This window comes from Pseudophryne corroboree, chromosome 6 (genome assembly GCF_028390025.1).
Source record: "Pseudophryne corroboree isolate aPseCor3 chromosome 6, aPseCor3.hap2, whole genome shotgun sequence".
Classification (NCBI taxonomy): Eukaryota; Metazoa; Chordata; class Amphibia; order Anura; family Myobatrachidae; genus Pseudophryne; species Pseudophryne corroboree.
The window spans coordinates 92,822,760-92,837,460 of NC_086449.1; the positions used below are offsets into that span (position 1 = coordinate 92,822,760).

The following is a 14,701-nucleotide window of genomic DNA, read 5'->3' on the forward strand; positions in this document are numbered from 1 at the left end:
CAGATGACACAACTCTTTCTGAAAGGTAACATTTTGATGCTATCAGTCTAGTTTGTTAGAAACAGGACTGCATCTCTCATATTGCAATGCCATGCTCCCAAAATAGACATCAATAAAAATGCCCTGTGTGAGGCTTGAACTCACGACCTTCAGATTATGAGACTGACGCGCTACCAACTGCGCTAACAAGGCAACTGTAGGCTTATTTTTGGATTAGAAAAGGTGAGGCATTTTGGATTAACAAATTTCCTATATCAGTAAAAATGATTTCCTTGTATGAAACTTTGAAGGAGATTTACTTCAGCTTCCCATATGGTCTAGCGGTAAGGATTCCTGGTTTTCACCCAGGCGGCCCGGGTTAGACTCCCGGTATGGGAATGGAATCTTATTGTTGTTTCTAAACAGATTCAAAAGCAGAGGAACAAAAACTAATAGTTGTAGCCAGATGTTTCCTTGTGTCTGATGTGGTTCCAATTGCAGACGTGATCCACTGCTACTAATTGTGACAAGGTTTTGGGCAACTGCTGTGCCATTATGATTGGCCTTATCAAAGGTAAAATTTCCAGGTATTATGAAACTGTGAGAAATGGGCTCTCTGAGGACAAAAATCACAAAGAATAGAACAATGCATTATGCTCCCCTTTTCCATCATTGATTCCAGCTGCATGAAAAATAAAATAAAAAAATGTTACAAATGTGTCAAGTGATCTGAAAACACCTTTTCCATTAGTTATGGTCTAAAATCCTTTGGCGTTAAAACAAATTTACAGATGTTAAGTCCTGTTATAAAGAGAAAATTCCTTCAATCCAGATAGGTGTTCTGGCAACTTTACAAGAAACAGAGTTTTAACTCTCAAGTTCCAATACACTGTTCTGAGGACTACAGTCATGACAAATAGAATGAAAAATGCTTTATGCTTGTTTTGCCCTAAATGGGGTACATCTTGGATGAGTTATTTGACATCTTTTCTTTTATTGCTGGTCTGAAATCTTTTATAGGTCAGGTGAATTATTAAAGCTTATCTGCAATTATAAACAGATGACACAACTCTTTCTGAAAGGTAACATTTTGATGCACTCAGTCTAGTTTGTTAGAAACAGGACTGCATCTCTCATATTGCAATGCCATGCTCCCAAAATAGACATAAAAAAAAATGCCCTGTGTGAGGCTTGAACTCACGACCTTCAGATTATGAGACTGACGCGCTACCAACTGCGCTAACAAGGTAACTGTAGGCTTATTTTTGGATTAGAAAAGGTGAGGCATTTTGGATTAACAAATTTCCTATATCAGTAAAAATGTTTTCCTTGTATGAAACTTTGAAAGAGATTTATTTCAGCTTCCCATATGGTCTAGCGGTAAGGATTCCTGGTTTTCACCCAGGCGGCCCGGGTTCGACTCCCGGTATGGGAATGGAATCTTATTGTTGTTTCTAAACAGATTCAAAAGCAGAGGAACAAAAACTAACAGTTGTAGCCAGATGTTTCCTTGTGTCTGATATGGTTCCAATTGCAGACGTGATCCACTGCTACTAATTGTGACAAGGTTTTGGGCAACTGCTGTGCCATTATCATTGGCCTTATCAAAGGTAAAATTTCCAGGTATTATGAAACTGTGAGAAATGGGCTCTCTGAGGACAAAAATCACAAAGAATAGAACAATGCATTATGCTCCCCTTTTCCATCATTGATTCCAGCTGCATGAAAAATAAAATAAAAAAATGTTACAAATGTGTCAAGTGATCTGAAAACACCTTTTCCATTAGTTATGGTCTAAAATCCTTTGGCGTTAAAACAAATTTACAGATGTTAAGTCCTGTTATAAAGAGAAAATTCCTTCAATCCGGATAGGTGTTCTGGCAACTTTACAAGAAACAGAGTTTTAACTCTCAAGTTCCAATACACTGTTCTGAGGACTACAGTCATGACAAATAGAATGAAAAATGCTTTATGCTTGTTTTCCCCTAAATGGGGTAGATCTTGGATGAGTTATTTGACATCTTTTCTTTTATTGCTGGTCTGAAATCTTTTATAGGTCAGGTGAATTATTAAAGCTTATCTGCAATTATAAACAGATGACACAACTCTTTCTGAAAGGTAACATTTTGATGCAATCAGTCTAGTTTGTTAGAAACAGGACTGCATCTCTCATATTGTAATGCCATGCTCCCAAAACAGACATCAATAAAAATGCCCTGTGTGAGGCTTGAACTCATGACCTTCAGATTATGAGACTGACGCGCTACCAACTGCGCTAACAAGGCAACTGTAGCCTTAGATTTGGATTAGAAAAGGTGAGGCATTTTGGTTTAACAAATTTCCGATATCAGTAAAAATGTTTTCCATGTATGAAACTTTGAAGGAGATTTATTTCCGCTTCCCATATGGTCTAGCGGTAAGGATTCCTGGTTTTCACCCAGGTGGCCCGGGTTCGACTCCCGGTATGGGAATGGAATCTTATTGTTGTTTCTAAACAGATTCAAAAGCAGAGGAACAAAAACTAATAGTTGTAGCCAGATGTTTCCTTGTGTCTGATGTGGTTCCAATTGCAGACGTGATCCACTGCTACTAATTGTGATGAGGTTTTGGGCAACTGCTGTGCCATTATCATTGGCCTTATCATAGGTAAAATTTCTAGGTATTATGAAACTGTGAGAAATGGGCTCTCTGAGGACAAAAATCACAAAGAATAGAACAATGCATTATGCTCCCCTTTTCCATCATTGATTCCAGCTGCATGAAAAATAAAATAAAAAAATGTTACAAATGTGTCAAGTGATCTGAAAACACCTTTTCCATTAGTTATGGTCTAAAATCCTTTGGCGTTAAAACAAATTTACAGATGGTAACTCCTGTTATAAAGAGAAAATTCCTTCAATCCGGATAGGTGTTCTGGCAACTTTACAAGAAACAGAGTTTTAACTCTCAAGTTCCAATACACTGTTCTGAGGACAACAGTCATGACAAATAGAATGAAAAATGCTTTATGCTTGTTTTCCCCTAAATGGGGTACATCTTGGATGAGTTATTTGACATCTTTTCTTTTATTGCTGGTCTGAAATCTTTTATAGGTCAGGTGAATTATTAAAGCTTATCTGCAATTATAAACAGATGACACAAATCTTTCTGAAAGGTAACATTTTGATGCAATCAGTCTAGTTTGTTAGAAACAGGACTGCATCTCTCATATTGTAATGCCATGCTTCCAAAACAGACATCAATAAAAATGCCCTGTGTGAGGCTTGAACTCACGACCTTCAGATTATGAGACTGACGCGCTACCAACTGCGCTAACAAGGCAACTGTAGCCTTAGATTTGGATTAGAAAAGGTGAGGCATTTTGGTTTAACAAATTTCCTATATCAGTAAAAATGTTTTCCTTGTATGAAACTTTGAAGGAGATTTACTTCAGCTTCCCATATGGTCTAGCGGTAAGAATTCCTGGTTTTCACCCCGGCGGCTCGGGTTCGACTCCCGGTATGGGAATGGAATCTTATTGTTGTTTCTAAACAGATTCAAAAGCAGAGGAACAAAAACTAATAGTTGTAGCCAGATGTTTCCTTGTGTCTGATGTGGTTCCAATTACAGACGTGATCCACTGCTACTAATTGTGACAAGGTTTTGGGCAACTGCTGTGCCATTATCATTGGCCTTATCAACGGTAAAATTTCCAGGTATTATGAAACTGTGAGAAATGGGCTCTCTGAGGACAAAAATCACAAAGAATAGAACAATGCATTATGCTCCCCTTTTCCATCATTGATTCCAGCTGCATGAAAAATAAAATAAAAAAATGTTACAAATGTGTCAAGTGATCTGAAAACACCTTTTCCTTTAGTTATGGTCTAAAATCCTTTGGCGTTAAAACAAATTTACAGATGTTAACTCCTGTTATAAAGAGAAAATTCCTTCAATCCAGATAGGTGTTCTGGCAACTTTACAAGAAACGGAGTTTTAACTCTCAAGTTACAATGCACTGTTCTGAGGACAACAGTCATGACAAATAGAATGAAAAATGCTTTATGCTTTTTTTCCCCTAAATGGGTACATCTTGGATGAGTTATTTGACATCTTTTCTTTTATTGCTGGTCTGAAATCTTTTATAGGTCAGGTGAATAATTAAAGCTTATCTGCAATTATAAACAGATGACACAACTCTTTCTGAAAAGGTAACATTTTGATGCTATCAGTCTAGTTTGTTAGAAACAGGACTGCATCTCTCATATTGCAATGCCATGCTCCCAAAATAGACATCAATAAAAATGCCCTGTGTGAGGCTTGAACTCACGACCTTCAGATTATGAGACTGATGCGCTACCAACTGCGCTAACTAGGCAACTGTAGGCTTATTTTTGGATTAGAAAAGGTGAGGCATTTTGGATTAACAAATTTCCTATATCAGTAAAAATGTTTTCCTTGTATGAAACTTTGAAGGAGATTTATTTCAGCTTCCCATATGGTCTAGCGGTAAGGATTCCTGGTTTTCACCCAGGCGGCTTGTGTTCGACTCCCGGTATGGGAATGGAATCTTATTGTTGTTTCTAAACAGATTCAAAAGCAGAGGAACAAAAACTAATAGTTGTAGCCAGATGTTTCCTTGTGTCTGATGTGGTTCCAATTGCAGACGTGATCCACTGCTACTAATTGTGACAAGGTTTTGGGCAACTGCTGTGCCATTATCATTGGCCTTATCAACGGTAAAATTTCCAGGTATTATGAAACTGTGAGAATTGGGCTCTCTGAGGACAAAAATCACAAAGAATAGAACAATGCATTATGCTCCCCTTTTCCATCATTGATTCCAGCTGCATGAAAAATAAAATAAAAAAATGTTACAAATGTGTCAAGTGATCTGAAAACACCTTTTCCATTAGTTATGGTCTAAAATCCTTTGGCGTTAAAACAAATTTACAGATGTTAAGTCCTGTTATAAAAAGAAAATTCCTTCAATCCGGATAGGTGTTCTGGCAACTTTACAAGAAACAGAGTTTTAACTCTTAAGTTCCAATACACTGTTCTGAGGACTACAGTCATGACAAATAGAATGAAAAATGCTTTATGCTTGTTTTCCCTTAAATGGGGTAGATCTTGGATGAGTTATTTGACATCTTTTCTTTTATTGCTGGTCTGAAATCTTTTATAGGTCAGGTGAATTATTAAAGCTTATCTGCAATTATAAACAGATGACACAACTCTTTCTGAAAGGTAACATTTTGATGCAATCAGTCTAGTTTGATAGAAACAGGACTGCATCTCTCATATTGTAATGCCATGCTCCCAAAACAGACATCAATAAAAATGCCTTGTGTGAGGCTTGAACTCACGACCTACAGATTATGAGACTGACGCGCTACCAACTGCGCTAACAAGGCAACTGTAGCCTTAGATTTGAATTAGAAAAGGTGAGGCATTTTGGTTTAACAAATTTCCGATATCAGTAAAAATGTTTTCCTTGTATGAAACTTTGAAGGAGATTTGTTTCAGCTTCCCATATGGTCTAGCGGTAAGGATTCCTGGTTTTCACCCCGGCGGCCCGGGTTCGACTCCCGGTATGGGAATGGAATCTTATTGTTGTTTCTAAACAGATTCAAAAGCAGAGGAACAAAAACTAATAGTTGTAGCCAGATGTTTCCTTGTGTCTGATGTGGTTCCAATTGCAGACGTGATCCACTGCTACTAATTGTGACAAGGTTTTGGGCAACTGCTGTGCCATTATCATTGGCCTTATCACAGGTAAAATTTCCAGGTATTATGAAACTGTGAGAAATGGGCTCTCTGAGGACAAAAATCACAAAGAATAGAACAATGCATTATGCTCCCCTTTTCCATCATTGATTCCAGCTGCATAAAAAATAAAATAAAAAAATGTTACAAATGTGTCAAGTGATCTGAAAACACCTTTTCCATTAGTTATGGTCTAAAATCCTTTGGCGTTAAAACAAATTTACAGATGTTAACTCCTGTTATAAAGAGAAAATTCCTTAAATCCAGATAGGTGTTCTGGCAACTTTACAAGAAACAGAGTTTTAACTCTCAAGTTACAATGCACTGTTCTGAGGACAACAGTCATGACAAATAGAATGAAAAATGCTTTATGCTTTTTTTCCCCTAAATGGGTACATCTTGGATGAGTTATTTGACATTTTTTCTTTTATTGCTGGTCTGAAATCTTTTATAGGTCAGGTGAATTATTAAAGCTTATCTGCAATTATAAACAGATGACACAACTCTTTCTGAAAGGTAACATTTTGATGCTATCAGTCTAGTTTGTTAGAAACAGGACTGCATCTCTCATATTGCAATGCCATGCTCCCAAAATAGACATCAATAAAAATGCCCTGTGTGAGGCTTGAACTCATGACCTTCAGATTATGAGACTGACGCGCTACCAACTGCGCTAACAAGGCAACTGTAGGCTTATTTTTGGATTAGAAAAGGTGAGGCATTTTGGATTAACAAATTTCCTATATTAGTAAAAATGATTTCCTTGTATGAAACTTTGAAGGAGATTTATTTCAGCTTCCCATATGTTCTAGCGGTAAGGATTCCTGGTTTTCACCCAAGCGGCCCGGTTCGACTCCCGGTATGGGAATGGAATCTTATTGTTGTTTCTAAACAGATTCAAAAGCAGAGGAACAAAAACTAATAGTTGTAGCCAGATGTTTCCTTGTGTCTGATGTGGTTCCAATTGCAGACGTGATCCACTGCTACTAATTGTGACAAGGTTTTGGGCAACTGCTGTGCCATTATCATTGGCCTTATCAACGGTAAAATTTCCAGGTATTATGAAACTGTGAGTAATGGGCTCTCTGAGGACAAAAATCACAAAGAATAGAACAATGCATTATGCTCCCCTTTTCCATCATTGATTCCAGCTGCATGAAAAATAAAATAAAAAAATGTTACAAATGTGTCAAGTGATCTGAAAACACCTTTTCCATTAGTTATGGTCTAAAATCCTTTGGCGTTAAAACAAATTTACAGATGTTAAGTCCTGTTATAAAAAGAAAATTCCTTCAATCCGGATAGGTGTTCTGGCAACTTTACAAGAAACAGAGTTTTAACTCTTAAGTTCCAATACACTGTTCTGAGGACTACAGTCATGACAAATAGAATGAAAAATGCTTTATGCTTGTTTTCCCCTAAATGGGGTAGATCTTGGATGAGTTATTTGACATCTTTTCTTTTATTGCTGGTCTGAAATCTTTTATAGGTCAGGTGAATTATTAAAGCTTATCTGCAATTATAAACAGATGACACAACTCTTTCTGAAAGGTAACATTTTGATGCAATCAGTCTAGTTTGTTAGAAACAGGACTGCATCTCTCATTTTGTAATGCCATGCTCCCAAAACAGACATCAATAAAAATGCCCTGTGTGAGGCTTGAACTCACGACCTTCAGATTATGAGACTGACGCGCTACCAACTGCGCTAACAAGGCAACTGTAGCCTTAGATTTGAATTAGAAAAGGTGAGGCATTTTGGTTTAACAAATTTCCGATATCAGTAAAAATGTTTTCCTTGTATGAAACTTTGAAGGAGATTTGTTTCAGCTTCCCATATGGTCTAGCGGTAAGGATTCCTGGTTTTCACCCAGGTGGGCTGGGTTCGACTCCCGGTATGGGAATGGAATCTTATTGTTGTTTCTAAACAGATTCAAAAGCAGAGGAACAAAAACTAATAGTTGTAGCCAGATGTTTCCTTGTGTCTGATGTGGTTCCAATTGCAGACGTGATCCACTGCTACTAATTGTGACAAGGTTTTGGGCAACTGCTGTGCCATTATGATTGGCCTTATCAAAGGTAAAATTTCCAGGTATTATGAAACTGTGAGAAATGGGCTCTCTGAGGACAAAAATCACAAAGAATAGAACAATGCATTATGCTCCCCTTTTCCATCATTGATTCCAGCTGCATGAAAAATAAAATAAAAAAAAGTTACAAATGTGTCAAGTGATCTGAAAACACCTTTTCCATTAGTTATGGTCTAAAATCCTTTGGCGTTAAAACAAATTTACAGATGTTAAGTCCTATTATAAATAGAAAATTCCTTCAATCCAGATAGGTGTTCTGGCAACTTTACAAGAAACAGAGTTTTAACTCTCAAGTTCCAATACACTGTTCTGAGGACTACAGTCATGACAAATAGAATGAAAAATGCTTTATGCTTGTTTTCCCCTAAATGGGGTAGATCTTGGATGAGTTATTTGACATCTTTTCTTTTATTGCTGGTCTGAAATCTTTTATAGGTCAGGTGAATTATTAAAGCTTATCTGCAATTATAAACAGATGACACAAATCTTTCTGAAAGGTAACATTTTGATGCAATCAGTCTAGTTTGTTAGAAACAGGACTGCATCTCTCATATTGCAATGCCATGCTCCCAAAATAGACATCAATAAAAATTCCCTGTGTGAGGCTTGAACTCACGACCTTCAGATTATGAGACTGATGCGCTACCAACTACGCTAACAAGGCAACTGTAGGCTTGTTTTTGGATTAGAAAAGGTGAGGCATTTTGGATTAACAAATTTCCTATATCAGTAAAAATGTTTTCCTTGTATGAAACTTTGAAGGAGATTTACTTCAGCTTCCCATATGGTCTAGCGGTAAGGATTCCTGGTTTTCACCCAGGCGGCCCGGGTTAGACTCCCGGTATGGGAATGGAATCTTATTGTTGTTTCTAAACAGATTCAAAAGCAGAGGAACAAAAACTAATAGTTGTAGCCAGATGTTTCCTTGTGTCTGATGTGGTTCCAATTGCAGACGTGATCCACTGCTACTAATTGTGACAAGGTTTGGGGCAACTGCTGTGCCATTATCATTGGCCTTATCAACGGTAAAATTTCCAGGTATTATGAAACTGTGAGAAATGGGCTCTCTGAGGACAAAAATCACAAAGAATAGAACAATGCATTATGCTCCCCTTTTCCATCATTGATTCCAGCTGCATGAAAAATAAAATAAAAAATTTTTACAAATGTGTCAAGTGATCTGAAAACACCTTTTCCATTAGTTATGGTCTAAAATCCTTTGGCGTTAAAACAAATTTACAGATGTTAAGTCCTGTTATAAAAAGAAAATTCCTTCAATCCGGGTAGGTGTTCTGGCAACTTTACAAGAAACAGAGTTTTAACTCTGAAGTTCCAATACACTGTTCTGAGGACTACAGTCATGACAAATAGAATGAAAAATGCTTTATGTTTGTTTTCCCCTAAATGGGGTAGATCTTGGATGAGTTATTTGACATCTTTTCTTTTATTGCTGGTCTGAAATCTTTTATAGGTCAGGTGAATTATTAAAGCTTATCTGCAATTATAAACAGATGACACAACTCTTTCTGAAAGGTAACATTTTGATGCAATCAGTCTAGTTTGTTAGAAACAGGACTGCATCTCTCATATTGTAATGCCATGCTCCCAAAACAGACATCAATAAAAATGCCCTGTGTGAGGCTTGAACTCACGACCTTCAGATTATGAGACTGACGCGCTACCAACTGCGCTAACAAGGCAACTGTAGCCTTAGATTTGGATTAGAAAAGGTGAGGCATTTTGGTATAACAAATTTCCGATATCAGTAAAAATGTTTTCCTTGTATGAAACTTTGAAGGAGATTTATTTCAGCTTCCCATATGGTCTAGCGGTAAGGATTCCTGGTTTTCACCCAGGCGGCCCGGGTTCGACTCCCGGTATGGGAATGGAATCTTATTGTTGTTTCTAAACAGATTCAAAAGCAGAGGAACAAAAACTAATAGTTGTAGCCAGATGTTTCCTTGTGTCTGATGTGGTTCCAATTGCAGACGTGATCCACTGCTACTAATTGTGATGAGGTTTTGGGCAACTGCTGTGCCATTATTATTGGCCTTATCACAGGTAAAATTTCTAGGTATTATGAAACTGTGAGAAATTGGCTCTCTGAGGACAAAAATCACAAAGAATAGAACAATGCATTATGCTCCCCTTTTCCATCATTGATTCCAGCTGCATGAAAAATAAAATAAAAAAATGTTACAAATGTGTCAAGTGATCTGAAAACACCTTTTCCTTTAGTTATGGTCTAAAATCCTTTCGCGTTAAAACAAATTTACAGATGTTAACTCCTGTTATAAAGAGAAAATTCCTTCAATCCAGATAGGTGTTCTGGCAACTTTACAAGAAACGGAGTTTTAACTCTCAAGTTACAATGCACTGTTCTGAGGACAACAGTCATGACAAATAGAATGAAAAATGCTTTATGCTTTTTTTCCCCTAAATGGGTACATCTTGGATGAGTTATTTGACATCTTTTCTTTTATTGCTGGTCTGAAATCTTTTATAGGTCAGGTGAATTATTAAAGCTTATCTGCAATTATAAACAGATGACACAACTCTTTCTGAAAAGGTAACATTTTGATGCTATCAGTCTAGTTTGTTAGAAACAGGACTGCATCTCTCATATTGCAATGCCATGCTCCCAAAATAGACATCAATAAAAATGCCCTGTGTGAGGCTTGAACTCACGACCTTCAGATTATGAGACTGACGCGCTACAAACTGCGCTAACTAGGCAACTGTAGGCTTATTTTTGGATTAGAAAAGGTGAGGCATTTTGGATTAACAAATTTCCTATATCAGTAAAAATGTTTTCCTTGTATGAAACTTTGAAGGAGATTTATTTCAGCTTCCCATATGGTCTAGCGGTAAGGATTCCTGGTTTTCACCCAGGCGGCTTGTGTTCGACTCCCGGTATGGGAATGGAATCTTATTGTTGTTTCTAAACAGATTCAAAAGCAGAGGAACAAAAACTAATAGTTGTAGCCAGATGTTTCCTTGTGTCTGATGTGGTTCCAATTGCAGACGTGATCCACTGCTACTAATTGTGACAAGGTTTTGGGCAACTGCTGTGCCATTATCATTGGCCTTATCAACGGTAAAATTTCCAGGTATTATGAAACAGTGAGAAATGGGCTCTCTGAGGACAAAAATCACAAAGAATAGAACAATGCATTATGCTCCCCTTTTCCATCATTGATTCCAGCTGCATGAAAAATAAAATAAAAAAATTTTACAAATGTGTCAAGTGATCTGAAAACACCTTTTCCATTAGTTATGGTCTAAAATCCTTTGGCGTTAAAACAAATTTACAGATGTTAAGTCCTGTTATAAAAAGAAAATTCCTTCAATCCGGATAGGTGTTCTGGCAACTTTACAAGAAACAGAGTTTTAACTCTTAAGTTCCAATACACTGTTCTGAGGACTACAGTCATGACAAATAGAATGAAAAATGCTTTATGCTTGTTTTCCCCTAAATGGGGTAGATCTTGGATGAGTTATTTGACATCTTTTCTTTTATTGCTGGTCTGAAATCTTTTATAGGTCAGGTGAATTATTAAAGCTTATCTGCAATTATAAACAGATGACACAACTCTTTCTGAAAGGTAACATTTTGATGCAATCAGTCTAGTTTGTTAGAAACAGGACTGCATCTCTCATATTGCAATGCCATGCTCCCAAAATAGACATCAATAAAACTGCCCTGTGTGAGGCTTGAACTCACGACCTTCAGATTATGAGACTGACGCGCTACCAACTGCGCTAACAAGGCAACTGTAGGCTTATTTTTGGATTAGAAAAGGTGAGGCATTTTGGATTAACAAATCTCCTATATCAGTAAAAATGATTTCCTTGTATGAAACTTTGAAGGAGATTTATTTCAGCTTCCCATATGTTCTAGCGGTAAGGATTCCTGGTTTTCACCCAGGTGGCCCGGGTTTGACTCCCGGTATGGGAATGGAATCTTATTGTTGTTTCTAAACAGATTCAAAAGCAGAGGAACAAAAACTAATAGTTGTAGCCAGATGTTTCCTTGTGTCTGATGTGGTTCCAATTGCAGACGTGATCCACTGCTACTAATTGTGATGAGGTTTTGGGCAACTGCTGTGCCATTATTATTGGCCTTATCACAGGTAAAATTTCTAGGTATTATGAAACTGTGAGAAATTGGCTCTCTGAGGACAAAAATCACAAAGAATAGAACAATGCATTATGCTCCCCTTTTCCATCATTGATTCCAGCTGCATGAAAAATAAAATAAAAAAATGTTACAAATGTGTCAAGTGATCTGAAAACACCTTTTCCTTTAGTTATGGTCTAAAATCCTTTGGCGTTAAAACAAATTTACAGATGTTAACTCCTGTTATAAAGAGAAAATTCCTTCAATCCAGATAGGTGTTCTGGCAACTTTACAAGAAACGGAGTTTTAACTCTCAAGTTACAATGCACTGTTCTGAGGACAACAGTCATGACAAATAGAATGAAAAATGCTTTATGCTTTTTTTCCCCTAAATGGGTACATCTTGGATGAGTTATTTGACATCTTTTCTTTTATTGCTGGTCTGAAATCTTTTATAGGTCAGGTGAATTATTAAAGCTTATCTGCAATTATAAACAGATGACACAACTCTTTCTGAAAAGGTAACATTTTGATGCTATCAGTCTAGTTTGTTAGAAACAGGACTGCATCTCTCATATTGCAATGCCATGCTCCCAAAATAGACATCAATAAAAATGCCCTGTGTGAGGCTTGAACTCACGACCTTCAGATTATGAGACTGACGCGCTACAAACTGCGCTAACTAGGCAACTGTAGGCTTATTTTTGGATTAGAAAAGGTGAGGCATTTTGGATTAACAAATTTCCTATATCAGTAAAAATGTTTTCCTTGTATGAAACTTTGAAGGAGATTTATTTCAGCTTCCCATATGGTCTAGCGGTAAGGATTCCTGGTTTTCACCCAGGCGGCTTGTGTTCGACTCCCGGTATGGGAATGGAATCTTATTGTTGTTTCTAAACAGATTCAAAAGCAGAGGAACAAAAACTAATAGTTGTAGCCAGATGTTTCCTTGTGTCTGATGTGGTTCCAATTGCAGACGTGATCCACTGCTACTAATTGTGACAAGGTTTTGGGCAACTGCTGTGCCATTATCATTGGCCTTATCAACGGTAAAATTTCCAGGTATTATGAAACAGTGAGAAATGGGCTCTCTGAGGACAAAAATCACAAAGAATAGAACAATGCATTATGCTCCCCTTTTCCATCATTGATTCCAGCTGCATGAAAAATAAAATAAAAAATTTTTACAAATGTGTCAAGTGATCTGAAAACACCTTTTCCATTAGTTATGGTCTAAAATCCTTTGGCGTTAAAACAAATTTACAGATGTTAAGTCCTGTTATAAAAAGAAAATTCCTTCAATCCGGATAGGTGTTCTGGCAACTTTACAAGAAACAGAGTTTTAACTCTTAAGTTCCAATACACTGTTCTGAGGACTACAGTCATGACAAATAGAATGAAAAATGCTTTATGCTTGTTTTCCCCTAAATGGGGTAGATCTTGGATGAGTTATTTGACATCTTTTCTTTTATTGCTGGTCTGAAATCTTTTATAGGTCAGGTGAATTATTAAAGCTTATCTGCAATTATAAACAGATGACACAACTCTTTCTGAAAGGTAACATTTTGATGCAATCAGTCTAGTTTGTTAGAAACAGGACTGCATCTCTCATATTGCAATGCCATGCTCCCAAAATAGACATCAATAAAACTGCCCTGTGTGAGGCTTGAACTCACGACCTTCAGATTATGAGACTGACGCGCTACCAACTGCGCTAACAAGGCAACTGTAGGCTTATTTTTGGATTAGAAAAGGTGAGGCATTTTGGATTAACAAATTTCCTATATCAGTAAAAATGATTTCCTTGTATGAAACTTTGAAGGAGATTTATTTCAGCTTCCCATATGTTCTAGCGGTAAGGATTCCTGGTTTTCACCCAGGTGGCCCGGGTTTGACTCCCGGTATGGGAATGGAATCTTATTGTTGTTTCTAAACAGATTCAAAAGCAGAGGAACAAAAACTAATAGTTGTAGCCAGATGTTTCCTTGTGTCTGATGTGGTTCCAATTGCAGACGTGATCCACTGCTACTAATTGTGATGAGGTTTTGGGCAACTGCTGTGCCATTATTATTGGCCTTATCACAGGTAAAATTTCTAGGTGTTATGAAACTGTGAGAAATGGGCTCTCTGAGGACAAAAATCACAAAGAATAGAACAATGCATTATGCTCCCCTTTTCCATCATTGATTCCAGCTGCATGAAAAATAAAATAAAAAAATGTTACAAATGTGTCAAGTGATCTGAAAACACCTTTTCCATTAGTTATGGTCTAAAATCCTTTGGCGTTAAAACAAATTTACAGATGTTAACTCCTGTTATAAAGAGAAAATTCCTTCAATCCGGATAGGTGTTCTGGCAACTTTACAAGAAACTGAGTTTTAACTCTCAAGTTACAATGCACTGTTCTGAGGACAACAGTCATGACAAATAGAATGAAAAATGCTTTATGCTTTTTTTCCCCTAAATGGGTACATCTTGGATGAGTTATTTGACATCTTTTCTTTTATTGCTGGTCTGAAATCTTTTATAGGTCAGGTGAATTATTAAAGCTTATCTGCAATTATAAACAGATGACACAACTCTTTCTGAAAGGAAACATTTTGATGCTATCAGTCTAGTTTGTTAGAAACAGGACTGCATCTCTCATATTGCAATGCCATGCTCCCAAAATAGACATCAATAAAAATGCCCTGTGTGAGGCTTGAACTCACGACCTTCAGATTATGAGACTGACGCGCTACCAACTGCGCTAACAAAGCAACTGTAG

The 14,701-nt window shown here is 37.1% G+C and overlaps 24 non-coding genes across 24 annotated transcripts; 9 read left to right on the top strand and 15 right to left on the bottom strand.

Moving 5' to 3' along the window:
* Window positions 1-119: 119 nt before the first annotated feature.
* TRNAM-CAU (transfer RNA methionine (anticodon CAU)) lies at window positions 120-192 on the bottom strand. Its single transcript has one exon. It is a non-coding gene; the product is annotated as a tRNA-Met (tRNA).
* A 114-nt stretch (window positions 193-306) lies between these two features.
* Window positions 307-378, top strand: TRNAE-UUC (transfer RNA glutamic acid (anticodon UUC)). Its single transcript has one exon. It is a non-coding gene; the product is annotated as a tRNA-Glu (tRNA).
* Window positions 379-1,155: 777 nt separating this feature from the next.
* TRNAM-CAU (transfer RNA methionine (anticodon CAU)) lies at window positions 1,156-1,228 on the bottom strand. The gene has a single exon. It is a non-coding gene; the product is annotated as a tRNA-Met (tRNA).
* A 114-nt stretch (window positions 1,229-1,342) lies between these two features.
* Window positions 1,343-1,414, top strand: TRNAE-UUC (transfer RNA glutamic acid (anticodon UUC)). The gene has a single exon. It is a non-coding gene; the product is annotated as a tRNA-Glu (tRNA).
* A 777-nt stretch (window positions 1,415-2,191) lies between these two features.
* Window positions 2,192-2,264, bottom strand: TRNAM-CAU (transfer RNA methionine (anticodon CAU)). The gene has a single exon. It is a non-coding gene; the product is annotated as a tRNA-Met (tRNA).
* A 114-nt stretch (window positions 2,265-2,378) lies between these two features.
* On the top strand, window positions 2,379-2,450 carry TRNAE-UUC (transfer RNA glutamic acid (anticodon UUC)). Its single transcript has one exon. It is a non-coding gene; the product is annotated as a tRNA-Glu (tRNA).
* Window positions 2,451-3,227: 777 nt separating this feature from the next.
* TRNAM-CAU (transfer RNA methionine (anticodon CAU)) lies at window positions 3,228-3,300 on the bottom strand. Its single transcript has one exon. It is a non-coding gene; the product is annotated as a tRNA-Met (tRNA).
* A 963-nt stretch (window positions 3,301-4,263) lies between these two features.
* TRNAM-CAU (transfer RNA methionine (anticodon CAU)) lies at window positions 4,264-4,336 on the bottom strand. The gene has a single exon. It is a non-coding gene; the product is annotated as a tRNA-Met (tRNA).
* Window positions 4,337-5,299: 963 nt separating this feature from the next.
* On the bottom strand, window positions 5,300-5,372 carry TRNAM-CAU (transfer RNA methionine (anticodon CAU)). The gene has a single exon. It is a non-coding gene; the product is annotated as a tRNA-Met (tRNA).
* A 114-nt stretch (window positions 5,373-5,486) lies between these two features.
* On the top strand, window positions 5,487-5,558 carry TRNAE-UUC (transfer RNA glutamic acid (anticodon UUC)). The gene has a single exon. It is a non-coding gene; the product is annotated as a tRNA-Glu (tRNA).
* A 776-nt stretch (window positions 5,559-6,334) lies between these two features.
* On the bottom strand, window positions 6,335-6,407 carry TRNAM-CAU (transfer RNA methionine (anticodon CAU)). The gene has a single exon. It is a non-coding gene; the product is annotated as a tRNA-Met (tRNA).
* A 962-nt stretch (window positions 6,408-7,369) lies between these two features.
* Window positions 7,370-7,442, bottom strand: TRNAM-CAU (transfer RNA methionine (anticodon CAU)). Its single transcript has one exon. It is a non-coding gene; the product is annotated as a tRNA-Met (tRNA).
* A 114-nt stretch (window positions 7,443-7,556) lies between these two features.
* Window positions 7,557-7,628, top strand: TRNAE-UUC (transfer RNA glutamic acid (anticodon UUC)). The gene has a single exon. It is a non-coding gene; the product is annotated as a tRNA-Glu (tRNA).
* A 777-nt stretch (window positions 7,629-8,405) lies between these two features.
* Window positions 8,406-8,478, bottom strand: TRNAM-CAU (transfer RNA methionine (anticodon CAU)). The gene has a single exon. It is a non-coding gene; the product is annotated as a tRNA-Met (tRNA).
* Window positions 8,479-8,592: 114 nt separating this feature from the next.
* On the top strand, window positions 8,593-8,664 carry TRNAE-UUC (transfer RNA glutamic acid (anticodon UUC)). Its single transcript has one exon. It is a non-coding gene; the product is annotated as a tRNA-Glu (tRNA).
* A 777-nt stretch (window positions 8,665-9,441) lies between these two features.
* On the bottom strand, window positions 9,442-9,514 carry TRNAM-CAU (transfer RNA methionine (anticodon CAU)). The gene has a single exon. It is a non-coding gene; the product is annotated as a tRNA-Met (tRNA).
* Window positions 9,515-9,628: 114 nt separating this feature from the next.
* On the top strand, window positions 9,629-9,700 carry TRNAE-UUC (transfer RNA glutamic acid (anticodon UUC)). The gene has a single exon. It is a non-coding gene; the product is annotated as a tRNA-Glu (tRNA).
* Window positions 9,701-10,477: 777 nt separating this feature from the next.
* On the bottom strand, window positions 10,478-10,550 carry TRNAM-CAU (transfer RNA methionine (anticodon CAU)). Its single transcript has one exon. It is a non-coding gene; the product is annotated as a tRNA-Met (tRNA).
* A 963-nt stretch (window positions 10,551-11,513) lies between these two features.
* TRNAM-CAU (transfer RNA methionine (anticodon CAU)) lies at window positions 11,514-11,586 on the bottom strand. The gene has a single exon. It is a non-coding gene; the product is annotated as a tRNA-Met (tRNA).
* A 114-nt stretch (window positions 11,587-11,700) lies between these two features.
* TRNAE-UUC (transfer RNA glutamic acid (anticodon UUC)) lies at window positions 11,701-11,772 on the top strand. The gene has a single exon. It is a non-coding gene; the product is annotated as a tRNA-Glu (tRNA).
* A 777-nt stretch (window positions 11,773-12,549) lies between these two features.
* TRNAM-CAU (transfer RNA methionine (anticodon CAU)) lies at window positions 12,550-12,622 on the bottom strand. Its single transcript has one exon. It is a non-coding gene; the product is annotated as a tRNA-Met (tRNA).
* Window positions 12,623-13,585: 963 nt separating this feature from the next.
* TRNAM-CAU (transfer RNA methionine (anticodon CAU)) lies at window positions 13,586-13,658 on the bottom strand. Its single transcript has one exon. It is a non-coding gene; the product is annotated as a tRNA-Met (tRNA).
* Window positions 13,659-13,772: 114 nt separating this feature from the next.
* Window positions 13,773-13,844, top strand: TRNAE-UUC (transfer RNA glutamic acid (anticodon UUC)). The gene has a single exon. It is a non-coding gene; the product is annotated as a tRNA-Glu (tRNA).
* A 776-nt stretch (window positions 13,845-14,620) lies between these two features.
* Window positions 14,621-14,693, bottom strand: TRNAM-CAU (transfer RNA methionine (anticodon CAU)). The gene has a single exon. It is a non-coding gene; the product is annotated as a tRNA-Met (tRNA).
* Between the last annotated feature and the right edge of the window lie 8 nt (window positions 14,694-14,701).